At 43.9% G+C, this 22,785-nt stretch overlaps 1 long non-coding RNA gene across 2 annotated transcripts in view; it reads right to left on the reverse strand.

Moving 5' to 3' along the window:
* Window positions 1-2,195: 2,195 nt before the first annotated feature.
* LOC101681098 overlaps window positions 2,196-22,785 on the reverse strand; it is a 31,693-nt gene continuing 11,103 nt past the window's right edge. For both annotated transcript variants that reach the window (XR_198636.2, XR_006601659.1), the window contains exon 3: window positions 2,196-2,324. This is a non-coding gene — a long non-coding RNA (uncharacterized LOC101681098). The remainder of the gene's footprint in view (window positions 2,325-22,785) is intronic.

Consider the following 22,785-nt stretch of genomic DNA (forward strand, 5'->3'; position numbering starts at 1 on the left):
CTCCTGGCAGCCCTCTTCTGCTTTCTGTCTCTACCTCTGGCTCTGACTACTCTTCGGAGTGGAAGCATAGTATTTGTCTTTTGTGGCTGGCTGATTTCGTATAGCTCCCATCTTCAAGGTTCATCCCTGTTGCAACATATGTCAGAATTCCCTTCCTTCTAAAGGCTGAGTAATACTCTGCTGTACCGTTGGGAGACAGCACAATTCCATGATCCACTCACCCCTCTGGATGCTTGCCTTGTTCCCACCTTGCGGTGTTGGTGAATACCGCTGCTATAAGCGCGGTTGTACACGTGTCCACTGCAATCCCAGCTTTCAATTCTTTTTGGTATCAACTCCCAAGAGGTATTTCTGGGTGATATGGTTGACTTTTTAAAATTTTTTTAAAGATTTTATTTATTTATTTATTTGACAGACAGAGATCACAAGCAGGCAGAGAGGCAGCAGAGAGAGAGGAGGAAGCAGGCTCCCTGCTGAGCAGAGAGCCTGATGCGGGGCTTGATCCCAGGACCCTGAGATCATGACCCGAGCCGAATGCAGCGGCTTAACCCACTGAACTACCCAGGCGCACCCCACCCCCCATGGTTGACTTTTTGAGGACCTGCCACACTGTTCTCCCCCACAGCGCACAAGGCTTCCCATTTCTCCCTGTCCTCCCCAACACTTGTTTTCCATTTGGAGATAATAGCCATCATAATGCGTGCCTTTTAAAAAAAATTGTGGTAAATGATAGGTCCCCCAATAATGGGTCCGTGATCAAAGAAGCAAGACTGATACAAAGCAAAAGTCAAGCAAAGCTTTATTTCACGCCAAGCATTGAGAATCAAACCGACTGGTCGGGGGCGTCTCTTACAAAAAGGCGACCCCTCCCAGCCTCATAGATTAACTTTTATAGAGCAAAGGCCATGTGGTCGAGCCTGCCCACACACAGGTGGCCAATGAGATTGCAACACACAGAGAAAGCTGCACAGTCATGCTAGGTCACACACGGGTGGCCATTGAATTTCAATTTACCCTAGTAGCTATTTGAAGTAGCCTATCACCTTGGTCAGAATTGGCGCCCAAAAGGCGGGGCCCACACTCCTTGGTAGCAAGGGTGACAGTCTGGGTGCGCCCACCGATTGGCTGTCTCCACCTGGCCTGACCCAGCCCTGTACCTGGGCTTTGCTACCTGGGGCTGGTTTCTTGGACTTGCTTTTAAGTTAAGCTCCTCTGGGAAGGGCAGGGTCAATCTAAGCTTACTGCCTAAACAACAAGATGGCTCCCTGTGCTAAGTAGGCCCTTACAGTAAAAGGGGCACCTGGGTGGCTCGGTTGGGAGACTTCCTTGGGCTCAGGTCATGATCCTGGAGTCCCTGGATCAAGTCCCGCATCTGGCTTCCTGCTTGACAGGGAGTCTGCTTCTCCCGCTGACCTTTCTCCACTTATCTTCTCTCTCAAATAAATAAGCAAAATCTTTTTAAAAATTATGGCAATATATACATAATATTAAAATTACCATTCTAACTCTTTTAAAGTGTAGAATTCAGTGGCAGTACAATAACCACTATCCAGTTCCAGAACTTTCTCATTACCTCAAATGGAAACGCCTTACCCATTAGTTAGTGGTCAGCCCTTCCCAAAGCCCTGGCAAGCATTAATCTACTTTCTGTTTCTGTGGAATGCCCTATTCTAGGTGTTTCATATAAATGGAATCATACGATATGAAAATCATGGCCTTTTGTGTCTGGTATCTTTTTTTTTTTTTTTAAAGATTTTATTTATTTGACAGAGAGAGAGAGGAACAGAGGGAGAGGTAGAAGCAGACTCCCCATTGAGCAGGGAGCATGATGTGGGACTCAGTCCTGGGACTTGGGGATCATGACCCAAGCGGAATGTGGAAGCTTAACCAACTGAGCCACCCAGGTTCCCCTTGTGTCTGGTATCTTTAATGTGACACTATGCTTTCAAGTCTTATCTGTTTGTAGCATCATGTATCTGTGCTTCCGTCCTTTTTATGGCTGACTAATATTCCACAGTTTGGATGTCTTCATAGCTCAGACTCCTATGTCAAAACACCATACACTGGTGGCCTGAACAACAGACCAACAACAAAAGAACATTCCACTCACAGCATTCTATTCCTGGTCCCTCCCCCAATCTATGTTCTCATCACATGCAAAATACATTTATTCCATCTCAAAAGCCCCCAAATTCCTAACTCATTCCACCATCAACTGCAGAGTCTCAAGTCCAAAGTCTCACACGGGGCCATCATCTTAATGAATTACAGGTGAGATTTGTGGTATGTTCATCCTGAAGCAAAATTCCTCTCCAGCGATGAACCTGTAAAACCAGATGAGTTATGGGTTTCCAATACCTAGAGCAGTAGATAGGCATAGGATAGACATTTCTATTCCCTATGGGAGAAATCAGAAAAAAGAAAGGTGTGAGGAACCCCAGCCAAGTCCAAAACTTAGCAAGACAAATCCCAAGAGATATTAAGGCTCAAGAGTAATCCCCTTGGGTTAGATACTCTGACCTCGAGACCCCAACCCCAAGGCTCTGCTGAGTGGTCCCATGTCCTGAGGCTCTGGGCTGTTAGAACTGAGGCAACTGCCCCCATCCCGCCCCAAGAAGGGAGCTCTGATGACATCTGAATAACCTCCAGGGTCAGTCTTCTCTTTTCTTTGTTTCCTTGTTTTTTTTCTCATTAAGTATGTTCTATGTCCAACATGAGACTTGAACTCATGACTCTGAGATCAACAGTCATGTGCTCTGTGGGCTGAGCCAGCCAGGCACCCCCAGGCACCCCATTCTTGCTCATAGCTGCATAGCAGTATGACCTGGTCCTGTAGGATCTCAGAACCCAACAGCCTTCCTTCCAGTGGTCCTCCCTCCTCTGTCCCGTTTAGTTCCAATGGGAAGTGCCTTTGCAGGCATAATCCCTTCTCTATTCCCGACCTCTTCTGAGATGGTTGATTAGGTCCAGGCTTCACACCCACACTAATCTTGTCAAACAGCCAGTGAGCCACATCCTTGCTGTTTTCTTTTTGTTAAGCACTTTCTTGTCTGTTGCAATATGACAAGGTGAGACTTTTCCAAATCTTCAAGTTCTCATTCCTTCTTACCTAGCAATCCTTCTTCAACTCTTCTCCTTCCTCTTGTGTTTTACTCAAAGCCGTCAGGAGGAACCAAGCCACCCCTTCAAAACTTCATTGAGAAATCTCCACAACTAGATAGCCAACAATTCCATCACTCAGCGAGTTCTACCTTTGGCAAAACATTAGAAAGCGTGCACAATTCAGCCAAGTTCTTCCCACTGTATAACAAGGGTTGCCTTTTCTCCATTGCCCAAAAACATGTACCTCATTTCTGCCTGAGACCTCATCAGAATGGCCTTGGCCGCACACATTTCTACCAACGTTTTCCTCAGGAGAATGTGGAGGCTTTCTCTCCAGCTCACCTCTTTCCCTCCTACGCTCTCACCAGAATCGCTGTGAGTGGTCAGTGTGGACTTCTAGCACCTCAAAACTTCCAGCATCTTTCCATTACAGCTTTAAAGCCATTCCTGCTTTTGTAGGTACTTCCTGCAACAGTACCCCACTCATCAGATTTATTTATTGAGAGAGAGCGAGTGAGCTGGCGCCAGAGAGCATGAGTAAGGGGCAGGGAGAGGGAGAAGCAGGCTTCTCTGCTGAGCAGGGTCGGGCTCAATCCCAGGACCCCGAGATCATGACCCGAGCCGAAGGCAGGAGCCCAACTGACTGAGCCATCCAGGTGCCCCAGGACCGATTTCTGTCTTAGCTCGGACTGCTATAACAAAGTACCATAGGATTTAAACCATAGACATTTATTTCTCACAGTTTGGGAGGCTGGGAAGTCCAAGATCAAGGTGGCAGATTGGGTGCCCGGTGAGAGCCTGCTTCCTGGCTTGTAGACAGCAGTCTCTTTTGCATTTTATTGTTTGTGAGGTTCTTTCTGACACAAAATATATGGAGTGTTTTCCCACACCAACAACCCATTCTCAGATTCTCTGACATTCACTAGGTGTGCATAAAATGTTCAACTCAATTCTGATATTATCAACCTGGAGCGGGCATCAGACTCCGCAGGTTAAAGGGCTCAGTCCTGTGGGACGGCCTCAACTTCCCATGTCAGCTGCAAATGGGGTGCCCTGGCTGCCTACACGTTACCCAGCTGACTACAGATTTGGAGGGTCCCACGACAGCTGCCTGGAATGGCTCAAGAACTCAGAAAGCACTCTACTGACTATTAGTGGTTTCTTAGAAATGCTAGAGCAGCCGAGTGGAAGAGATGCTTAGGGCTGGGTACTAGGGGTGGTGGGCTGGCATGCAATTTCCATGTCCTCTCCTGGTGTATTACCCTCACAAGACTTTTTTTTTTTTTTAAGATTTTATTTATTTATGTGACGAGAGAGAGAAGGGTCACAAGTAGGCAGAGAGGCCGGCGGGGGTGGGATGGGGGAAGCAGGCTCCCTGCTGAGCAGAGAGCCCGGTGCGGGTCTGGATCCCAGGATCCTGAGACCATGATCCGAGCAGAAGGCAGAGGCTTAACCCACTGAGCCACCCAGGCGCCCCCCTTCCCAACACTTTTATGTGTTCACTGGAAGTTCTCCCGAAACTCGAGTTTTTACAGACCTCCAACTCCAGTCCCCCACCTTCTCCTGGAGATCAATGGGTAGAACAGAGGGCTTCCAGCCTCTAGTAAAGTGGGTGCTGCCCCTGCTCTGAGGCTATCTCTGGGACTCACCCCAAGTCACTTCTTTAGCATAAACTTAGATGGGCTCAAAAGGGGCCCCGTAGGAATGATGATAGACACTCCTATCATTCAGGAAATTCCAAGGGCTTAGGAACGCTGTGCCAGGAACCAGGGGCAGAGACTAAATATATTTTTTTATATCCCACAGCTCTAATCTCAGCTCAGAAAGGCATTTTGGAATGGAGACTGGAAAACTATAGGGACTCCATGAAAAACTGTTTTTCTCCCCACTCATTTTCCTGCTTCTCTTCTTGCCAGGACTTCCACGCCCACCTTACACTGCCTTGGAGCACAGATAATGTGTGTCCTCCTTGCAAAGGACTAGGATTTCACAATATCTCCCAGCACAGTGGATAACATCCAAGGTGTGACCAGGCAGCACCAGCGGAGCATTTTCCAGACCATGGACTCACCAAGACTTAAGTGACTTACGGAAAACACCGAAAACTGGTCTTTTTTCCTGGATGCCCGAGGAGACACGTCACCAGACCACAATCCTCAATAAAAACCCTGGATCCCAAGCAAAGACAAGACCTTCTTCTTTTTCTTTCTGGTCTTCCAGATGCTCTGTCCATACCTACACACTCTCTATATCATTCATAAACTCTGCTCTCACTTCCTCTCGTTCAATTTCTATTCCGTGTGAAGCCAGGGGGGACCCTTTTGGCTGGACCAGCCAGATCCCCCTCTGGGTCCTCAGACCCAGCCAGCCTGCATCAGAACTAGCCAGTGAAACAAGTGAGAAAACGTAATATGTGAAGGATCTCCTAGTCATCTTAAAATGCAAGAGGCTGGGGCCCCTGGGTGGGCTCAGTCGGGTGTCTGCCTTCAGCTCAGGTCGTGGTCCCAGAGTCCTAGGATCGGGCCCCACACTGGGCTCCCTGGTCAGCGGGGAGTCTGCTTCTGCCTCTGCTCCTCCCCGTGTTGTGCTCTCTCACTTGGTCGTTCTCTCAAGTAAACAGATAAAATCTTCAAAAAAAAAAAAAAATGCGAGAGGCTACCTTCATGGCGTTTTACTGTTGTTGACTATTGGAAGCATTTTGTCCCAACTGCTTAGACTGAATTCCATGCAGCAGACATTCAAAGAGACTCAGAATGTTTAGAGAACATGAAACAAAAGCCAGGAAAAATGAATGACAAATTCAATAGAAATTATTCTCCCATTAAGAAGTGAATTATAACCAGAAAAAATATTTTAAGTCATACCAAAAGCAGCGACTCATTACGAGAATTCGTGTTGAATAAGTGCAATGAATAGGTTCTGGTGTTGTCTGATGACCCAATGAATGGCAAGGGACGAATGAAAAGATTTTAATTTTTTGTTCATCTGCATAAAATATGCCAATGAGTTCATAGGAACCATAGCAGGTCGCCAGGGCGGCAAAACCAAACAGGCTGATGCCCGTCATCAATTCAGAGCTTTACCGCTAAGCACAGGGTAAAAAAACTTGAAATGCCCTGAAATCTTAGGTCATCTCTGAAGCTTCATAGAGCGTTCCACAAATTTCAAACAGTCCTAAAAATAGATGTCTTTACCAATAATGAAGGGCTATTTATTTATTTATTTATTTATTTATTTTCATTTATTTTAAAAAGATATTTGGGACACCTGGGTGGCTCAGTTGGTTGAGCAGCTGCCTTCGGCTCGGGTCATGATCCCGGGGTCCTGGGATCGAGTCCCGCATCGGGCTCCTTGCTCGGCGGGGAGCCTGCTTCTCCCTCTGCCTCTGTCTGCCTCTCTGTCTGCCTGTGCTCACTCGCTCTCTCTCCCTCTGTCTCTGACAAATAAATTTTTAAAAAATTATAAAAAGATATTTGTTTTGAGAGACAGGGCATGAACAGGGGGAGGGGGAGAGAGAGAGGGTGAAGCAGGCTCCCCACTGAGCAGGGATTCCCGATATGGCGCTCGATCCCAGGATCCCGGGATCATGACCTGAGCCTAAGGCAGTTGCTTAACCCACTGAGCCACTCAGGTGCCCCATTTTTTGTTTTTTTAAGTAATCTCTACACCCAATGTGGGGATTGAACTTACCACCCTGAGATCAAGAGTCACACACTGTACCGACTGAGCCAGCCAAGCGCCCCACCAATAGTGAGTTTTGAAGCTAAAAGATGCTTTCTGGAAACTATCAGTAATAACAAGTAAGTTTTGCTCAACCATGCTAGCAGAAAGATTAATTTTTGAACCTAAAAATTATCTTATGAAATTGTCATATGGAGAGGCAAAACTGCAGAAAGAATTATTATAGAGGCAGACAAACCATAAAAGACCCAATCTCAAAAACAGACTGAGTGTTGCTGGGGGTTGGGGGGGGTGGGTGTCGGGAGAGGGGGGTGGGGATATGGACACTGAGGAGTGTATGTGCTATGGTGAGTGCTGTGAAATGTGTAAACCTGGCGATTCACAGACCTGTACCCCTGAGGATAAAAATACAGTATATGTTTATTTAAAAATTTAAAAAAAGAATTATTATAGAGGCAGTTATGGGACATCTGGATGACTCGGTCGTTAAAGTGTCTCCCTCTGCCATTCCCTCTGCTTGTGTTCCCTCTCTCACTGTGTCTCTGTCAAATAAACAAATAAAATCTTAAAAAAAAATTATTATAGGGGCGCCTGGGTGGCTCAGTGGGTTAAAGTCTCTGCCTTCGGCTCAGGTCATGATCCCAGGGTCCTGGGATCGAGCCCCACATCAGGCTCTCTGCTCAGCAGGGAGCCTGCTTCTCTTCCTCTTTCTCTCTCTCTGCCTGCCTCTCTGCCTATTTGCTCTCTCTGTCTGTCAAATAAATAAATAAAATCTTTTAAAAAAATTATTATAGAGGCAGTTAATACAATTGTCCTTCTGAATTTTTAAGTTTATTTTTTCATTCTAAATATTCATATTTGAAACTAATTTTGTGCTCATTTTTAAAAGATTTTATTTATATACATGTGTGTGTGTGTGTGTGTGTGTGTGTGTATTTTATTTGACAGAGAGAGAGCACAAGTAGGCAGAGAGGCAGGCAGAGAGAGAAGACAGCCCGATGTGGGGCTTGATCCCAGGACCCTGGAATCATGACCCGAGCCAAAGGCATATCCTTAACCAACAGAGCTACCCAGGCACCCCTTGTATTCATTTTCTTAAAGGAAACTGCTACTCCCAATTCATGCCTTAGGTGCTACAAAACCCAGGTCCATCCCTGTACTGGTACCATTTAAAATAGCATCTTACTAACACTATTTGTTTAGCAACTTATTTTTCAGGCAAAGCTGTCTAGAAACCACTGAGGCGGATGATGGGACTTTCTTCTGGTAGGAAGGTATGTACTCGGTTCTGCTGAAGTTAACTCTACCCAAGCTCCAGACATGAAATCTGTGACATGTGACCAAGACTAAGTCCCATGGTGCTTCTTGTTGTTGTCACATGTGGTCCAAGGTGATCTAATCTGAGTGGATTTTAGGATTCCAGCTGGGAATGATGGGAAAAGATGATGGCTTTTCCTTGCAGGGCTTGAGTTTGTCCCGGCCTGGGGGCCATTTGAACACCCTGAAGGAAGCCAGCCAGGAGAAACAACGGATATGGCGAAAAGCAGGAAGACGGAACCAAGGAGAAACTTCGATCCACTGTTCAGCTTCCAGAGCAAACACAACCTGAGTCTACTTCTGGACTCGAGTTCCGTAAATCAGTAAGAGTCACTTATTGTTGAAGGCAGTTAGAGGTATGCTTTCTTTTCTTTTTAAGATTGTATTTATTTAGATACAGTCTAAATAAATTTAGAGATTTATTTAGAGAAAGAGAGAGACAGAGAAGTGTGCACACAGGAGCCAGGGGAAGAGCAGAATGGGAGGGAGAGGAAGCATCTCAAACAGACTCTGTGCTGAGTCCGGAGCCCAATCGGGGCTCCACCCCACACTCTTGAGATCATGACCTGAGCCAAAACCAACAGTCAGATGCTCAACTGACTGAGCCACCCAGGTGCCCCATAGGTGTGCATTCCTTTTCCTTGCACAGAAGGTGTCCTAAAAATGAAACACAGTGTGGTTACAGAGAAGCACTTGGAAATTCCTAAGCATTATTGAATATAAATGGTGAGAAATAGGCAGGAACTGATTCTTGTTTTTCCCAGCCTCTTTGTCTTAGTTTATATGACCCAGATATTGATAGGGGTAATGATCATGATAAAAATACAGATATGTTCTCAATACTGGAACATGGGGAGGAGTGCAAATACGACCAAACAAAATCCTTCAGGCCAGAGTTTCCACTCTGCATGTCATCCTTTGTTTGTTGGACTGGTAGATACCTGGGAGTTGGTCCATATTCTTTTTTTTTTTTTAAGATTTTATTCATTCATTTATTTATTTATTTGACAGACAGAGATCACAAGTAGGCAGAGAGACAGGCAGAGAGAGAGGAGGAAGCAGGCTCTCTGCTGAACAGAGAGCCCGATGCAGGACTCGATCCCAGGACCCTGGGATCATGACCTGAGCGGAAGGCAGAGGCTTAACCCACTGAGCCATCCAGGCACTCCAATTGGTCCATATTCTTTGCACATTTTTGCTTATCTAAACTATTTCATAAGTAACCAGAAAATATTTTGGTTTAAACAATCATGTTTGGCCAATGGGAGGAGACTCAACATCCTGTGAAGTGTTCATGGGAAGTGTTAACCCTGTTTTACAGATGAGGGACACTGAGTCACAAAAAGGGTAAGTGGTTTCCTAGGAGGGTCATGAAGTGGGTTAGTGACAGAGCTGAGAGCAGAATCATAGGCTTTAACTTCTGTACTAATCATGTCCGGGATTGGCTTAATGTTCTCATCATGGCAGTCGGTATTAATGTCCTGTGCTGTAGATGATCAGATCTTTCCACTGTAGATAGTAGGAATCTGCAAGATTGGATAAAAGTCAGGCATGACTTACATTCAGAAGTGAGCGTCTCAGCTACGTACACATATCTTTGGTAGTGAAGGATGGGTCTAAGTGGGGAAGGGTATGGTGTATAAAGAAAGGCTAAAAAGTTGAAAAAGTAGGCAATGACAATAAAACACTTCCTTAATGGGTGCTTACGATGGGTCTAGCAGTTTTCAAGGAACTTTACAGAGATCAACTCATTTAATTTTCACAATATATGAAATAGTTACTATTCTTACTCTCATCTTATAGATAAGCAATTGAGACCTTGGGTATTGCGATTTATAAGAAATATATATCCGGTCACTCAGATGACCAAAATAGATTTATTATATATATTTTGTCTTCATTCACAGTTCTGATGCATAGCTCCCAAACCCTTAGAACTTCCTAAGTGTTGAGTGTGATGAATGTGTCTTTTGTAGCATTAATGAAGGTGATGTTTGGATCTCACATAAGGTGGGGGGCTGGTTACCAGGGTGACCAACCAAGTGATAGGAGGGTTGGAAATTTCAGTCCTGCGTCCCAACCTCCAAGGAGGGAAGAGAGACTGGAGGTTGAATCGGTCAATTAGTCAATCCCGACTTTGCAATGAAGCCTCCATAAAAACCCCAAAGGACTGGGTTTGGAGAGCTCCTGGGTTGGTGAACACATGGAGAGTAGAAAGAAGGGTGCTTCTGGAGGGGGCATGGAAGCTCTGTGCCCTTTCCCCAGATGTCACCCTGTGCGTCTCTTTGTCTGGCTGTTGATTCGTATCCTTTAATAAACTGGTAAACATGTTTCCCTGAGTTCTGTGAGCTGCTCTGGTAAATTAAAAGAATCCGAGAAAGGGATCGTTAGAATGTCCTATCTGTAGCCGGTTGAGTCAGAGGCACAGGCAACAGCCTGGGGCTCACATCTGGCATCTGAAGAGTTGGGGCAAGGGTGTGGGGTGGGTTGGGGGGAGTCTTGAAGGACTGAGCCCTTAACCTGTGGAATCTGATGTTTTCTCTGGCGAATGGTGTCAGAATGGACTTGAGTTGTCAGACACCCTACTGGTGTCTGAGAGTTCCTTGGGTTGTGTGCATGGGAACACTCCTCTTACCTCAGAATTGAGTCCAGGACCCAAAAAAGGACACAGATTTTCTTACGTTAAGTAACTTGTCCAAGGTCCCAGTTAGTAAAATGGGGAAGTCAGTTTGAAATCAGGTAATCCGGCTCTGGAGTATGCATTTATAGTCCTTTGCTGAACATATCTTCCATGTCATGAATCATTTCATCTTTGGTCAACCCTGGTGCTTCATAAAATGTTGCATCTTTGTTCCTCATAGATGTTTCTCTTCTGCTATTTGGGCCACCAGAACACCAGAAAACCATTTCTTTTTTTTTTTTTAGATTTTATTTATTTATTTGATAGACCGAGATCACAAGCAGGCAGAGAGGCAGGCAGAGAGTCAGGCAGAGAGAGAGGAGGAAGCAGGCTCCCTGCTGAGCAGAGAGCCTGATGCGGGGCTTGATCCCAGGGCCCTGGGACCATCACCTGAGCCGAAAGCAGAGGCTTTAACTCACTGAGCCACCCAGGCGCCCCCAGAAAACCATTTCTATGGAGGATACTTTTCTCTTTCTCTCTTTCCTTCTTTCTTTCTTTATTTCTTTCGTAGGTTTCATGCCCAACGTGGGGCTTGAACTCACCACTGTGACATCAAGAGTTGCATGGTCTACCGACTGACCCAGCCGGGTGCCCTGAGAAAACTTTTCAATTATTAATTTCTTCTTTCCTTCAGTAAAGCCTGTGTCTACTATGTGCTCAGGTGTGCTGTTTGGAGCCTAGGGACACTGAACGTTTCTAGGGAGTTATGCTTTGCCAATTCCAAAGCTCCCTGCCTATGGCAATCTCATTCCCTATTCCAGGTCACTGCTCCCACATTCAGAGGTGGTGGTTCTGACTGTAGAAGTGATGTAAGGAAAGAACTTGACAACAAGGAAGCCGAAAGCACAACTCCCCATCTTTGGATACTGTGAGTTCCGCGTTCTTTCTCGAGGCTTCACGTGGTAGCTTCACCCCATCATCTCCCAGAGTAGGGCCTGACAGACGTACCAGAATCTGGTTGTTGGTTGAAGATTTATTTATTTTTTTTTGAGAAAGAGAACGTGTGTGATGATAAGTGCGGGGGAAGAGCAGAGGGAGGGACAGAATCCACAGGCAGATTCCCCACTGAGCGTGTGTCCTCATCAGCGCTCCATCTCATGACCATGAGAGCATGACCTGAGCCAAAACCAAGAGTGGGCTGCTTAACTGACTGAACCATCACCACGCCCCCAGATTCTGGTTTTGATCTGCCAACCACACAGGTCAAATCAATAACATGATTAAAGTTACTGTTATAGAGGTCCCTTATCCCTCAGTAAGGTTGAAGTTATAAAAAAAAAAAAGCCCATCCCCCAAAATAGCCCTGGTTCAGAAATGTACAAGTTCAGTGCTTCTGCTGTTCATAAAGAAACTTCACAGACTTTGACCCTGTCTAGGTCTCTCGTGTTTTGGCTCCGAAAAGCACTGATGAAAGATCTTCCTACAAAATCACTACCAGATGTTGGCCCCTTCAGAAAACTAGCTGGATAGGCTCATCTTTAGCAAAGGAATGTCTCCATTATCTATCCCTTCTGAATGCACTTAAAAGAAAAACAAACAAACAAGCAAAAATTAAAGACAAAAGAAAGAGAAGAAGATGGGTAGAAGGAGGAAAAACAACATTTAATTTTGCTGGTAATAAAAATGTAATTTCTTGGAATGTGACTCTTGTGTTTCTGAACATTTTAACAGCCTTATTGAATTATAATTTACATACCATAAAATCCACCCATTATAATTTGATAATTCTTAGTAAATTTATACAGATGTGCAATCATCCCCACATACCCTGACATTCCAGAGAACGTCCATCATTCCAGAAAGTTCCTTCCAGCTTGTTTGCCGACTATTTTTATTTTATAACCTCTTTGTTTGGAGTCTCAGACAGTGAACTCAGTGAATATACTTATAATGGATGCTTTTTATATTCATTTTGTTTCTGCCCAGGGCAAGAATCCCTACTTTATTTCCCCTGAGATCTGTTGTAGGATACTATTTCCCCTAATTTTCTTACCCTCCCTTCCTTTGAAAGGTTCTTAGTTCTCCACAGATGACAGCTTTACTTGCAGTATTTACTCCATGTGCTCATTAGCATTTCATTATATCTTTGGGGTCCAACATTTTGGGCCCTTTGCAGAATAGTCTTCTAATCGGTAACAACAAACCAGCTTTTGGTTGTGTGTTTAAAGAACAGATACATTCCTAGTCATGCTATGAAAATGTTTTCTGCAAATATAAGAATCACCAGTCATGAAACCACAGGATAACCCTTTTTTTCCCCCCATGAAGACATGTACATTTATCTTACCACTTTAATAAGTCCTTTAATATTGAGAATAGCACGGCAGAGTGGGTGTTGGCAGCCCCTAGAGCAAGGAGTGCTGACAGAGGGCATGGAACCCCAAGCCTTAGACTGAGCCCTCCCTCTTGTTATTCCTGAACCTGGTGAGTGGACATTGTGGTTGCCTCCCTAATATCCATTTTGTCCTTTTCCCATGATATCGCAGCCACAGGCTTAGAATGGGATTGGCCACCTAGGTCTGAGAGAGGGCCGCGCTTGGTTTGATTGTGGTTGCCATTTTCCATGTCCCTAGTGATTGGTTCAGGGTTGGGTAACGGGAGCACAGTTGACCCATTCAGAGTGAAAGATGTTTATTTATTGATGGTAGGAAGAAATATCATTCTCCCTCTACGCCCCATTCCCTGCTTTCCGCTCTTTCTTCAAGACAGGTGGGTCAATAAAGTCCTTTGGTATCTAACGTGGTTTGGGTTGGACTTGCTACTTGCATTGTAAGGAGTCCTTGTGGACCTGCCTTACAATAAATAACATTGTAAGTATTAGCATCCAAATTTCACAGATTAAAACACTGAAGATTGGTGAAACTTAATTTGCCTAAAATTTGCTTTAAAAATTGACGTGATTCGGGCGCCTGGGTGGCTCAGTGGGTTAAGCCGCTGCCTTCGGCTCAGGTCATGATCTCGGAGTCCTGGGATCGAGTCCCGCATCGGGCTCTCTGCTCAGCGGAGAGCCTGCTTCCCTCTCTCTCTCTCTGCCTGCCTCTCCATCTACTTGTGATTTCTCTCTGTCAAATAAATAAATAAAATCTTTTAAAAAAAAAAATTGACGTGATTCTAGAGCCCACGTTATTTATCACTGTGCTTTAGTAGTTCTCCCGACCTGTTTAAGTGCTGCTGTTCTCTGCACATTGAATGATGGTGGATACCATCCCCAGATCGAACAAACAAGATATATCTATTTAATATATTAAATATGTAACTTGGAGTGCAAGTACATGAACATAAATAAACTAAGAAACTTCCTATCCAAGCACATGAATATTAAAAAAACTAAGAAATACATGAGAAATTGCCAGGAAAAAAAATCATTCCATTATAATGAAGAGACTGTTGTTTTCAAGTCAAGAAAAAAGGGATGCATATGCTCAGGTGTGCCAGGATACAAAACCAAAAATATTCATAGCAACATTGTTTATAATTGCCAAAATCTGGAAATGATAAAACGGCTCTTTTCCACTCTGGCTGCCTAAGGATAGATAGCCTGCCATCACGAATGATGCAGTCGATGTCCAGGTGGAAGTTCATGACCAACCACTATTTCAGTAGAAACAATCCGTCATCGACATCCCTCATCCTGCAAAAGTGACAGTACCTAAAAGAGAAATTCAGGGGAAGCCAGCCAAAATGTACAAGACCAGATGTCATCTTTGTATTGGGACTCAGCACCCATTTTGGTGAGTTGCAGGGACAGCTGGCTTCAGCATGATTTACAATTTCTTGGACTAGGTGAAACAGTAACATGAACCTAACCCTGATTTGCAAGACTTGGGCTGCATGAGAAGGAAAAGATATCAAGAAAACTGTGAATTTTTACGCTAAAACAGAAGGAAGAAAGTCAAGGGCACTGCAAAGGCCAGTGTTGGTGCTTGCAACAAGCAGGAACAATTCTGCAATGACTGTGTCGTGTTTCACAGAGCAGATTAACAAGCTGAGTAAATGTAAAAAGGGTGAATAAGTTGTGGCGTACTATTCGTGCAATGGACTACTTAATAGCAATAAACGTGAATGGACTATGCAGGCCAAATAAAATAACATGGATGGATTTTATAATGTTGAACAACAAAGAAATTATAGAAAAGTACTATAGTATAATTTCATTTATAGACACTTCAAAAATGGGCAAAACATATAGTTTATTGTTTGGGGATGCACACATCAATGGTAAAATTATGAAGAAAAGCAAGGAAATAATCACTGTGGAAGTTAGGATGGTGACCCTCTAGATTCAAGGGACACGGTTGTGAAGGTGAGTGGATGACTGTGGTCTGGCAATGTTATTTCTTTGATCAAGGTGGTGAATACACAGGTTTTACTTTATGATAACTTTTGTGCCATATTTGTATGTGTTTTGTATTTCACTAGGAAAGGTTTTTTTCAAAGCGAGAAAAGATATCCTTAGAGAAACAGGCAAGAAATAGGCAAGAGTGCCTCTGTGAGGGGCACCTGGGCGGCTCAGTCAGTTATTTAAGCATCTGCTTTTGGCTCAGGTCATGATCTCAGTGTCCCAGGATCGAGCCCCTGCTCAGCTGGGAGCCTGCTTCTCCCTCTTCTCCCCACATGTGCTCTCTCTCACTATCTCTGTCTCTCTCTCTCAAATAAATAAAGTATTTTTAAAAATCTTCCTGTGATTATTTGCTCTGCTATTTTACTGTTGGTATAATTTTTCCAAAACAAAGACATATCTCTGTGATGAAGTCCAGTTGAACAGACACATACTAGAATATCATTTGGAAACACGTTTCTCAGAATAGTGCAGACTAGAACTGCATTCTGGAACCTCATTTTAAATATGTTGTCAATGTCAGCTGTACTTAAATTTTAAAAAAAAGGAAAAAAACATGTCAGCTAGAGATAAAAGAAAACAGGTACTAAATATAGCAATGGTTAGCGATGTTCAAATAACATAGGTTAATTTTTAAATTTTTTTAATGGCTCTTCATACATATATAAAACATTGATAAAACTTGGGATTTTTTTTTATTGGGGGGGAGGGGCAGAAGGAGAGGGTTAAAATCTCAAGGAGACTCTGTGCTGAGCGTGGAGCCTGATGTGGACCCCAGTCTCACAACCCTGAGATCATGACCTGAGCTGAAACCAAGACTCGGATGCTTAACCAACTGAGACACTCAGGCACCCCAAGAGAGAGATAATTTTTTTTTTTTAAGATTTTTATTTATTTATTTGTTTGACAGACAGAGAGAGATCACAAGTAGGCAGAGAGGCAGGCAGAGAGAGAGGGGGAAGCAGACTCCCTGCTGAGCAGAGAGCCCAACTCAGGGCTCAATCCCAGGACCCTGGGATCATGACCTGAGCCGAAGGCAGAGGCTTTAACCGACTGAGTCACCGAGGCTCCCAGAGAGAGAGAATCTTAAGCTGGCTTTACACCCAGCATGGAGCCCGACATAGGGCTCAATCTCACAACCCTGAGATCATGACCCAAACCCAAATCAAGAATTAGATGCTCAACCAACTGAGCCACCCAGGTGCTCCAAAACTTGTGATTTCTATGTGGTTGCATAAAATAGAAGTGTACCTTAGGTTTTGGAGTTTACATGATTGACTCACTGTCTTCTAAACAGTTGTATCACCTCTCCAGTGATACACACACACACACACACACACACACACACACACTATGCTGAAAGCTGGGGGTGCCAGGAATATGCTCTTTGTCCTTTTGCTCCCATCCAACTTATAACCTTCTAAATGAAACAAGTTATATTTTTTGGGTAGTTTTCTAAATTCAGTGTACAACTTCTTCCTGCCTCTCTTGGATCTGCTGTGACATAGTCAAGTCACATATGAAGCTCCTGGAAATATTAAGAGAGGAGGGGAAAGAGGCACAATTAGTATTTTTGTTTGTTTGTGATAATAGGTACCTCTCTTCTTTCTCCAGACCCCTCGAATCTGATGTAATGGATTTACTTCCACGTGAGGGGGTGACCTTCCTCTCTGTCCCTTTCTTATGCTAGCTGACACATCTATCAATCTTTTTTAAGTGAAAAGAGAGAGAAAGGTAGGTGACCCATGAAAATATAGCAAGAGGTAGAGTTTCCTTCAGATAACATTTTTCTTTTCAGTTAATAAGGAAATAAAGATAACAAGTTGGTGAGTGGGTTCACCTGATTAAAAACATCCAATCTTATTTTTATTAAATTGCAACTACTCATGGGCGCCTGGGTGGCTCAGTTGGTTGGACGACTGCCTTCGGCTCAGGTCATGATCCTGGAGTCCCGGGATCGAGTCCCACATCGGGCTCCCAGCTCCACGGGGAGTCTGCTTCTCCCTCTGACCTTCTCCTCGCTCATGTTCTCTCTCACTGTCTCTCTCTCAAATAAATAAATAAAATCTTTAAAAAAAATTGCAACTACTCATTAGGTTTTAAAAAATCAACAAAACTCTTTTAGTATTAAATTTTAAATATAATATTAATGGGAAGATGCTATCAAAAAGAGGTGGAATCAGTCCATTTGGCTGTAAAATGAAAGTGGGGGTGGGGGGAGCATCTGCCTTCAGCTCAAGTCATGAACCCATGGTCCAGGGATCAAGCCCCACATTGGGCTCTCTGCTCAGCGGGGAGCCTGCTTTCTCCTTTTCCCCTGCTCCTTCCCCAGCTCGTGTTCTCTCTCTCTCGTCCTCTCTCTCTCTCAAATACATAAAATCTTTTAAAAAATGAATCATCATGTTTTAGAATGTGGGTACATACCAATACAAGTTGAGATCATTGTAAGGAGGGCTGATGGGTAGGTTTCCTTCAGAATCCCAGCCTGCTTCAGTGAGTCAGAGCTCCATCCTCCAAACCAGAAGGAATAATCTCTTTTTTCTTTTGGACTTTTAGTGCTTCCCTTAAATGTCTTTTATGGCGCTTACCACGTTCTAGAGTGTGTTACGGTTCTGTATGTATTTTCTCTGACTCCCTGACTGTAAGTATCTAACGGGCCGGGTAAGACCTGGGGTAACCTGATTCTCCAGTCTGTCTTTGTGTCTGGCACAATGCTTTGCCCAGTTAGTGGCTACTGGACGGGAGAATAGATGAGAGACCGAGTCAGTGGCGTTTTCCCCCCTGGCTTTGGCGACCACGTAGGCTGAGTGTATCTAACAACCCCAGACAAGAGGCATGGCTGTGTAATCCCATGGAGATCAAATCCTGAGCCAAGTAAGAGGAATTCTGAATCCGAAGCCCAAGTGAGAGTCAGAATAGACAGATTTCGAATAGTTAACTTTTAGAGGAATTCAGCCAATCATAGGCACTCCCTGTGATCATAGCCAGAAAGGACAGAGAGCTGCCAACGAACAGGAAGGAAAAAAGTCACGCTGCAGCATTTTATGCAAGAAGAAAGTTAGACACCCAGAAAATTGCTAACATCAAGTCAGCAGCAATAGCAAACAAGATCTAGTACTTAAAGGCTTTGTATAAAAAAAAATTGCTACTATTTTCCTTTTAAGAGGAAATAGCCTTTTCCAATTTATAAGATAAGGATATGCTTCTTCGGAGGTAAAGAATTCAAAGACACCAGTAGTGCACAGAATCTAGCAGTGCTCCGTTTTCTCTTTACTTTTTCCTAAATCTTCATATTTTTACCCTCTCTACTAATAATTCTTGATAACATACAAGAGATGTTATTATTTCTCCCAATCTTAAAAACAAAATACCTTTACCCACTTCCTTCTAATGTCTCATGTTTTTGTTTTGTTTGCCCAAATCTTCTTGAGAGAGTTGTCTATCCTTGTTGTTGTTATTATTATTATTATATTATTATTATTTTTAGGTAGGCTCTACACCCAACATGGGGCTTGAACTCACAACCCTGAGATCAAGAGTCACATGTTCTACCATCTAACCCAGACAGGTGCCCCCCATCACATTCTTTCTTTCTTTTTTTATTTTTAAAATTTTACTTAAATTCAGGGGCGCCTGGGTGGCTCAGTGGGGTAATGCCTCTGCTTTCGGCTCAGGTCATGATCCCAGGGTCCTGGGATGGAGTCCCACATCGGGCTCTCTGCTCAGCAGGGAGCCTGCTTCCTCCTCTCTCTCTGCCTGCCTCTCTGCCTACTTGTGATCTCTGTCAAGTAAATAAATAAAATCTTTAAAAAAAAAAACTTTACTTAAATTCAATTAATCAACATACAGCATATTATTAGCTTCAGAGGCAATGTTTAATGATTCATCAGCTGCATATAATACTGAGTTCTCATTACATCATGTGCCCTCCTTAAGGCCCATCACCCAGTTAACTCACGCCCCCTCCCCGCCAGCAACCCATAGATAAGAGTCTCTTGTGTTTGCCTCCCTCTCTGATTTTGTCTTATTTTATTTTCCCTCCCTTCCCCGACGATCCTCTGTTTTGTTTCTTAAATTCCACATACGAGTGAAATAATATGATAATTCTTTCTCTGACTGACTTATTTGCTTAGCGTTAATAATACCCTCTAGTTGGGACAGCTGGGTGGCTCAGTCAGCTAAGAATTTTGCCTTCAGCTCAGGTCATGATCCCAGGGTTCTGGGATCCAGGCCTGTATTGGGCTCCTTGCTCAGCAGAAAGCCTGGCTCGATCCTAGGACGCTGGGATCATGACCTGAGCCGAAGGCAGCTGCTCAACCAACTGAGCCACCCAGGTGTCCCAGAGTAGCTCTTTAAAAAAAAAAAACAAAACTTTTTGACGTATTTTTCATACTGTTTTCCAGAGTGGCTGTACCAGCTTGCATTTCCATCAGCAATGTAAGAGGGTTCTCCTTTCTCCGAATCTTCACCAACATTTGTTGTTTCCTGACTTGTTAATTTTAGCCATTCTGACTGGTATGAGGTCTTATATCACTTGGTTTGATCTGTATTTCCCTGATGCCGAGTGATGTGAAGCACATTTTCATATGTCTGTTGACCATCTGGATGTCTTCTTTGGAGAAATGTCTGTTCATGTCTTTTGCCCATTTCTTGACTGGATTATTTGTTTTTTGGGTGTTGAGTTTGATAAGTTCTTTGTAGATCTTGGATACTAACCCTTTATCTGAGAAGACATTTGCAAATATATTCTCCCATTCTGTCAGTTGTCTTTTGGTTTTGTTGACTGTTTCTTTTGCTGTGCAAAAGCTTTTTGATCTTGATGAAGTCCCAATAGTTCATTTTTGCTTTTGTTTCTCTTGCCTCTGGCGACATGTCTAACAAAAAGTTGTTGCCACACAGGTCACAGAGCTTGCTGTCTGTGTTCTCCCCTAGGATTTTGATGGAGTCCTGTCTTACATTTAGGTCTTTCATCCATTTCTTTTTTTTTTAATTTTTAATTTTTTTTTATTGATGTGTAATGTATTATTAGCCCCAGGGGTACAGGTCTGTGAATTGCCAAATTTACACACTTCACAGCACTCACCATAGCACATACCCTTCCCAATTTCCATAACCCAACCACCCTCCTCCTACCCCCCTACCCCTGCTCACCCTCAGTTTGTTTTGTGAGATTAAGAGTCTCTTATGATTTGTCTCCCTCCCGATCCCATCTTGTTTCATTTATTCCTTTTCTACCCCCCAAACCCCCCACGTTGCCTCTCAACTTCTTCATATCATGGAGATCATATGATAACTGTCTTTCTCTGATTGACTTATTTCGCTCAGCATAATACCTTCTAGTTCCATCCACGTTGTCACAAATGGCAAGATTTCATTTCTTTTGATGGCTGCGTAGTATTCCATTTATGTGTATACCACATCTTCTTTATTCATTCTTCTGTTGATGGACATCTAGGTTCTTTCCATAGTTTGGCTATTGTGGACATTGCTGCTGTAAACATTCGGGTGCACGTGCCCCTTCGGATTGCTACGTTTGTATCTTTAGGGTAAATATGCAGTAGTGCGATTGCTGGGTCATAGGGTAGCTCTATTTTCAACTTTTCGAGGAACATTTGGGTCTTTCACCTATTTCAAGTTTATTTTTGTGTGTGGTGTAAGGAAATGGTCCAGTTTCATTTTTCTGCATGTGGCTGTCCAATTTTCTCAACACCATTTGTTGAAGAGACTGTCTTTTTTTTTTTTTTAAGATTTTTATTTATTTATTTGACAGAGAGAGGTCACAAGTAGGCAGAGAGGCAGGCAGAGAGAGAGGAAGGGAAGCAGGCCCCTGCCGAGCAGAGAGCCCGATGCGGGACTCGATCCCAGGACCCTGAGATCACCACCCGAGCCGAAGGCAGCGGCTCAACCCACTGAGCCACCCAGGCGCCCCGAGACTGTCTTTTTTCCATTGGACATTTTTTCCTGCTTTATTGAAGATTAGTCGACCATAGAGTAGAGGGTCCATTTCTGGGCTCTCTATTCTGTTCCACTGATCTATGTGCCTATTTTTGTGCCAGTACCACACTGTCTTGATGATCACAGCTTTGTAATAGAGCTTGAAAAGTCTGGAATTGTGATGCCTCCAGCTTTGGTTTTCTTTTTCAGCTTTCCTCTGGCTATAAGAGTTTTTCTGGTTCCATACAAATTTTAGGATTGTTTGTTCCAGCTCTGTGAAAAATGTTGATGCATTTTGATAGGGATTGCACTGATGTGTAGATTGCTCTAGGTAGCATAGACATTTAAACAATATTTGTTCCTCCAATCCATGAGCATGGAATGTCTCTCCAATTCTTTGTGTTTTCCTCAATGTCTTTCATACGTGTTCCATAGTTTTCAGAGTACAGATCCTTTACTTCTTTCGTTAGGTTTATTCCTAGGTATCTTATGGTTTCTGGGGCAATTGCAAATGGGATCAATTCCAATTTTCTCTTTCCTCTGTCTCATTGTTAGTGCACAGAAATGCAACTGATTTCTGTGTATCCTCGCATTCTTTCTTGAGCGCACTCCAATTCAGGTTCCTGCCCATCATTCCACCAACCTGCACTGTAGGTCACCAAAGAACTGCTTGTTGCTAAATTCAGTAGACAGTCTCTGTCTTCATCTCATGGGATCAGCAGCATTTGAAACACTGGATCACTCCTTCTTTCTTTAAATCTTTGCTCACTGAACTTAACAAGGCAGTTCCCTGGTTTTCCTCCTAGTCAAGGCCAGTCCTTCGCAGTCTCCTTTGCTGCACACTTAACCGCTCTTGGCTTCTTAATGTTGGCGCCCCAGGGCTCAGGCGGGACTTCCTCTTGCTGTAATCCCCCCGTGGTGACTGAATCCCATTTCATGACTTTACATTTATGCACCAAGACAAACAACTGATGTCCCTGGTGCGGACCCCCCTCCCCCAAAATTCCATGTCTGTTACACCCAGCTACTTACCTGACATCCTTGCTTCACATTTTCATACATAGCCTAGCTTTAGTACAGCCAAAACTGCACCCATTATCTTCTCCTCAATTCTATTCTACCCACAGCCCTCCCGATCTCAATGAATGGCAACATCATCCCATAGTTGTAGGCATCCTTGACCTCTCTCTCCTCTATTTCATTCTCACATCCACTCCCAAATTCTGTTGGCCCTTCCTTCATAATATATCCAGAATCCAACCACCTCTCCCCACCTTCACTGCTGCCACTTTGGTCTGAGCCCCAGCATCTCTTCCTTGGACCATTGCTCTCACCTGGATCATTGTGCCTTTTGTATAACTGGTCTCTGTGCTCTTTCTCTTGCTCCTCTCCTGTCTATTTTCCACCTGGCAGAGTGGTCCTTCTAAAACCTAAGGGGATCATGGGGCACCTGGGTGGCTCAGTGGGTTAAGCCTCTGCCTTCCTCTCAGGGTCCTGGGATCGAGCCCTGCATTGGGCTCTCTGCTCAGCAGGAAACCTGCTTCCCTCACCCCCTCTGCCTGCCTCTCTGCCTCACTTGTGATCTCTCTCTCTGTCTCTCTCTCTGTGTCAAATAAATAAATAAAATCTTAAAAAAAAAAAAAAACCCAAAACCTAAGGGGATCAGTTCACTCCTCTATTCAAAACTCCAGCAGCTCCCATCTTAGAGTCAAAAGCCACAGATACCATCTTC

The sequence above is a fragment of the Mustela putorius genome, unplaced genomic scaffold (genome assembly GCF_011764305.1).
Source record: "Mustela putorius furo isolate JIRA1106 unplaced genomic scaffold, ASM1176430v1.1 tig00003853_pilon_pilon_pilon, whole genome shotgun sequence".
NCBI classification, from domain to species: domain Eukaryota; kingdom Metazoa; phylum Chordata; class Mammalia; order Carnivora; family Mustelidae; genus Mustela; species Mustela putorius.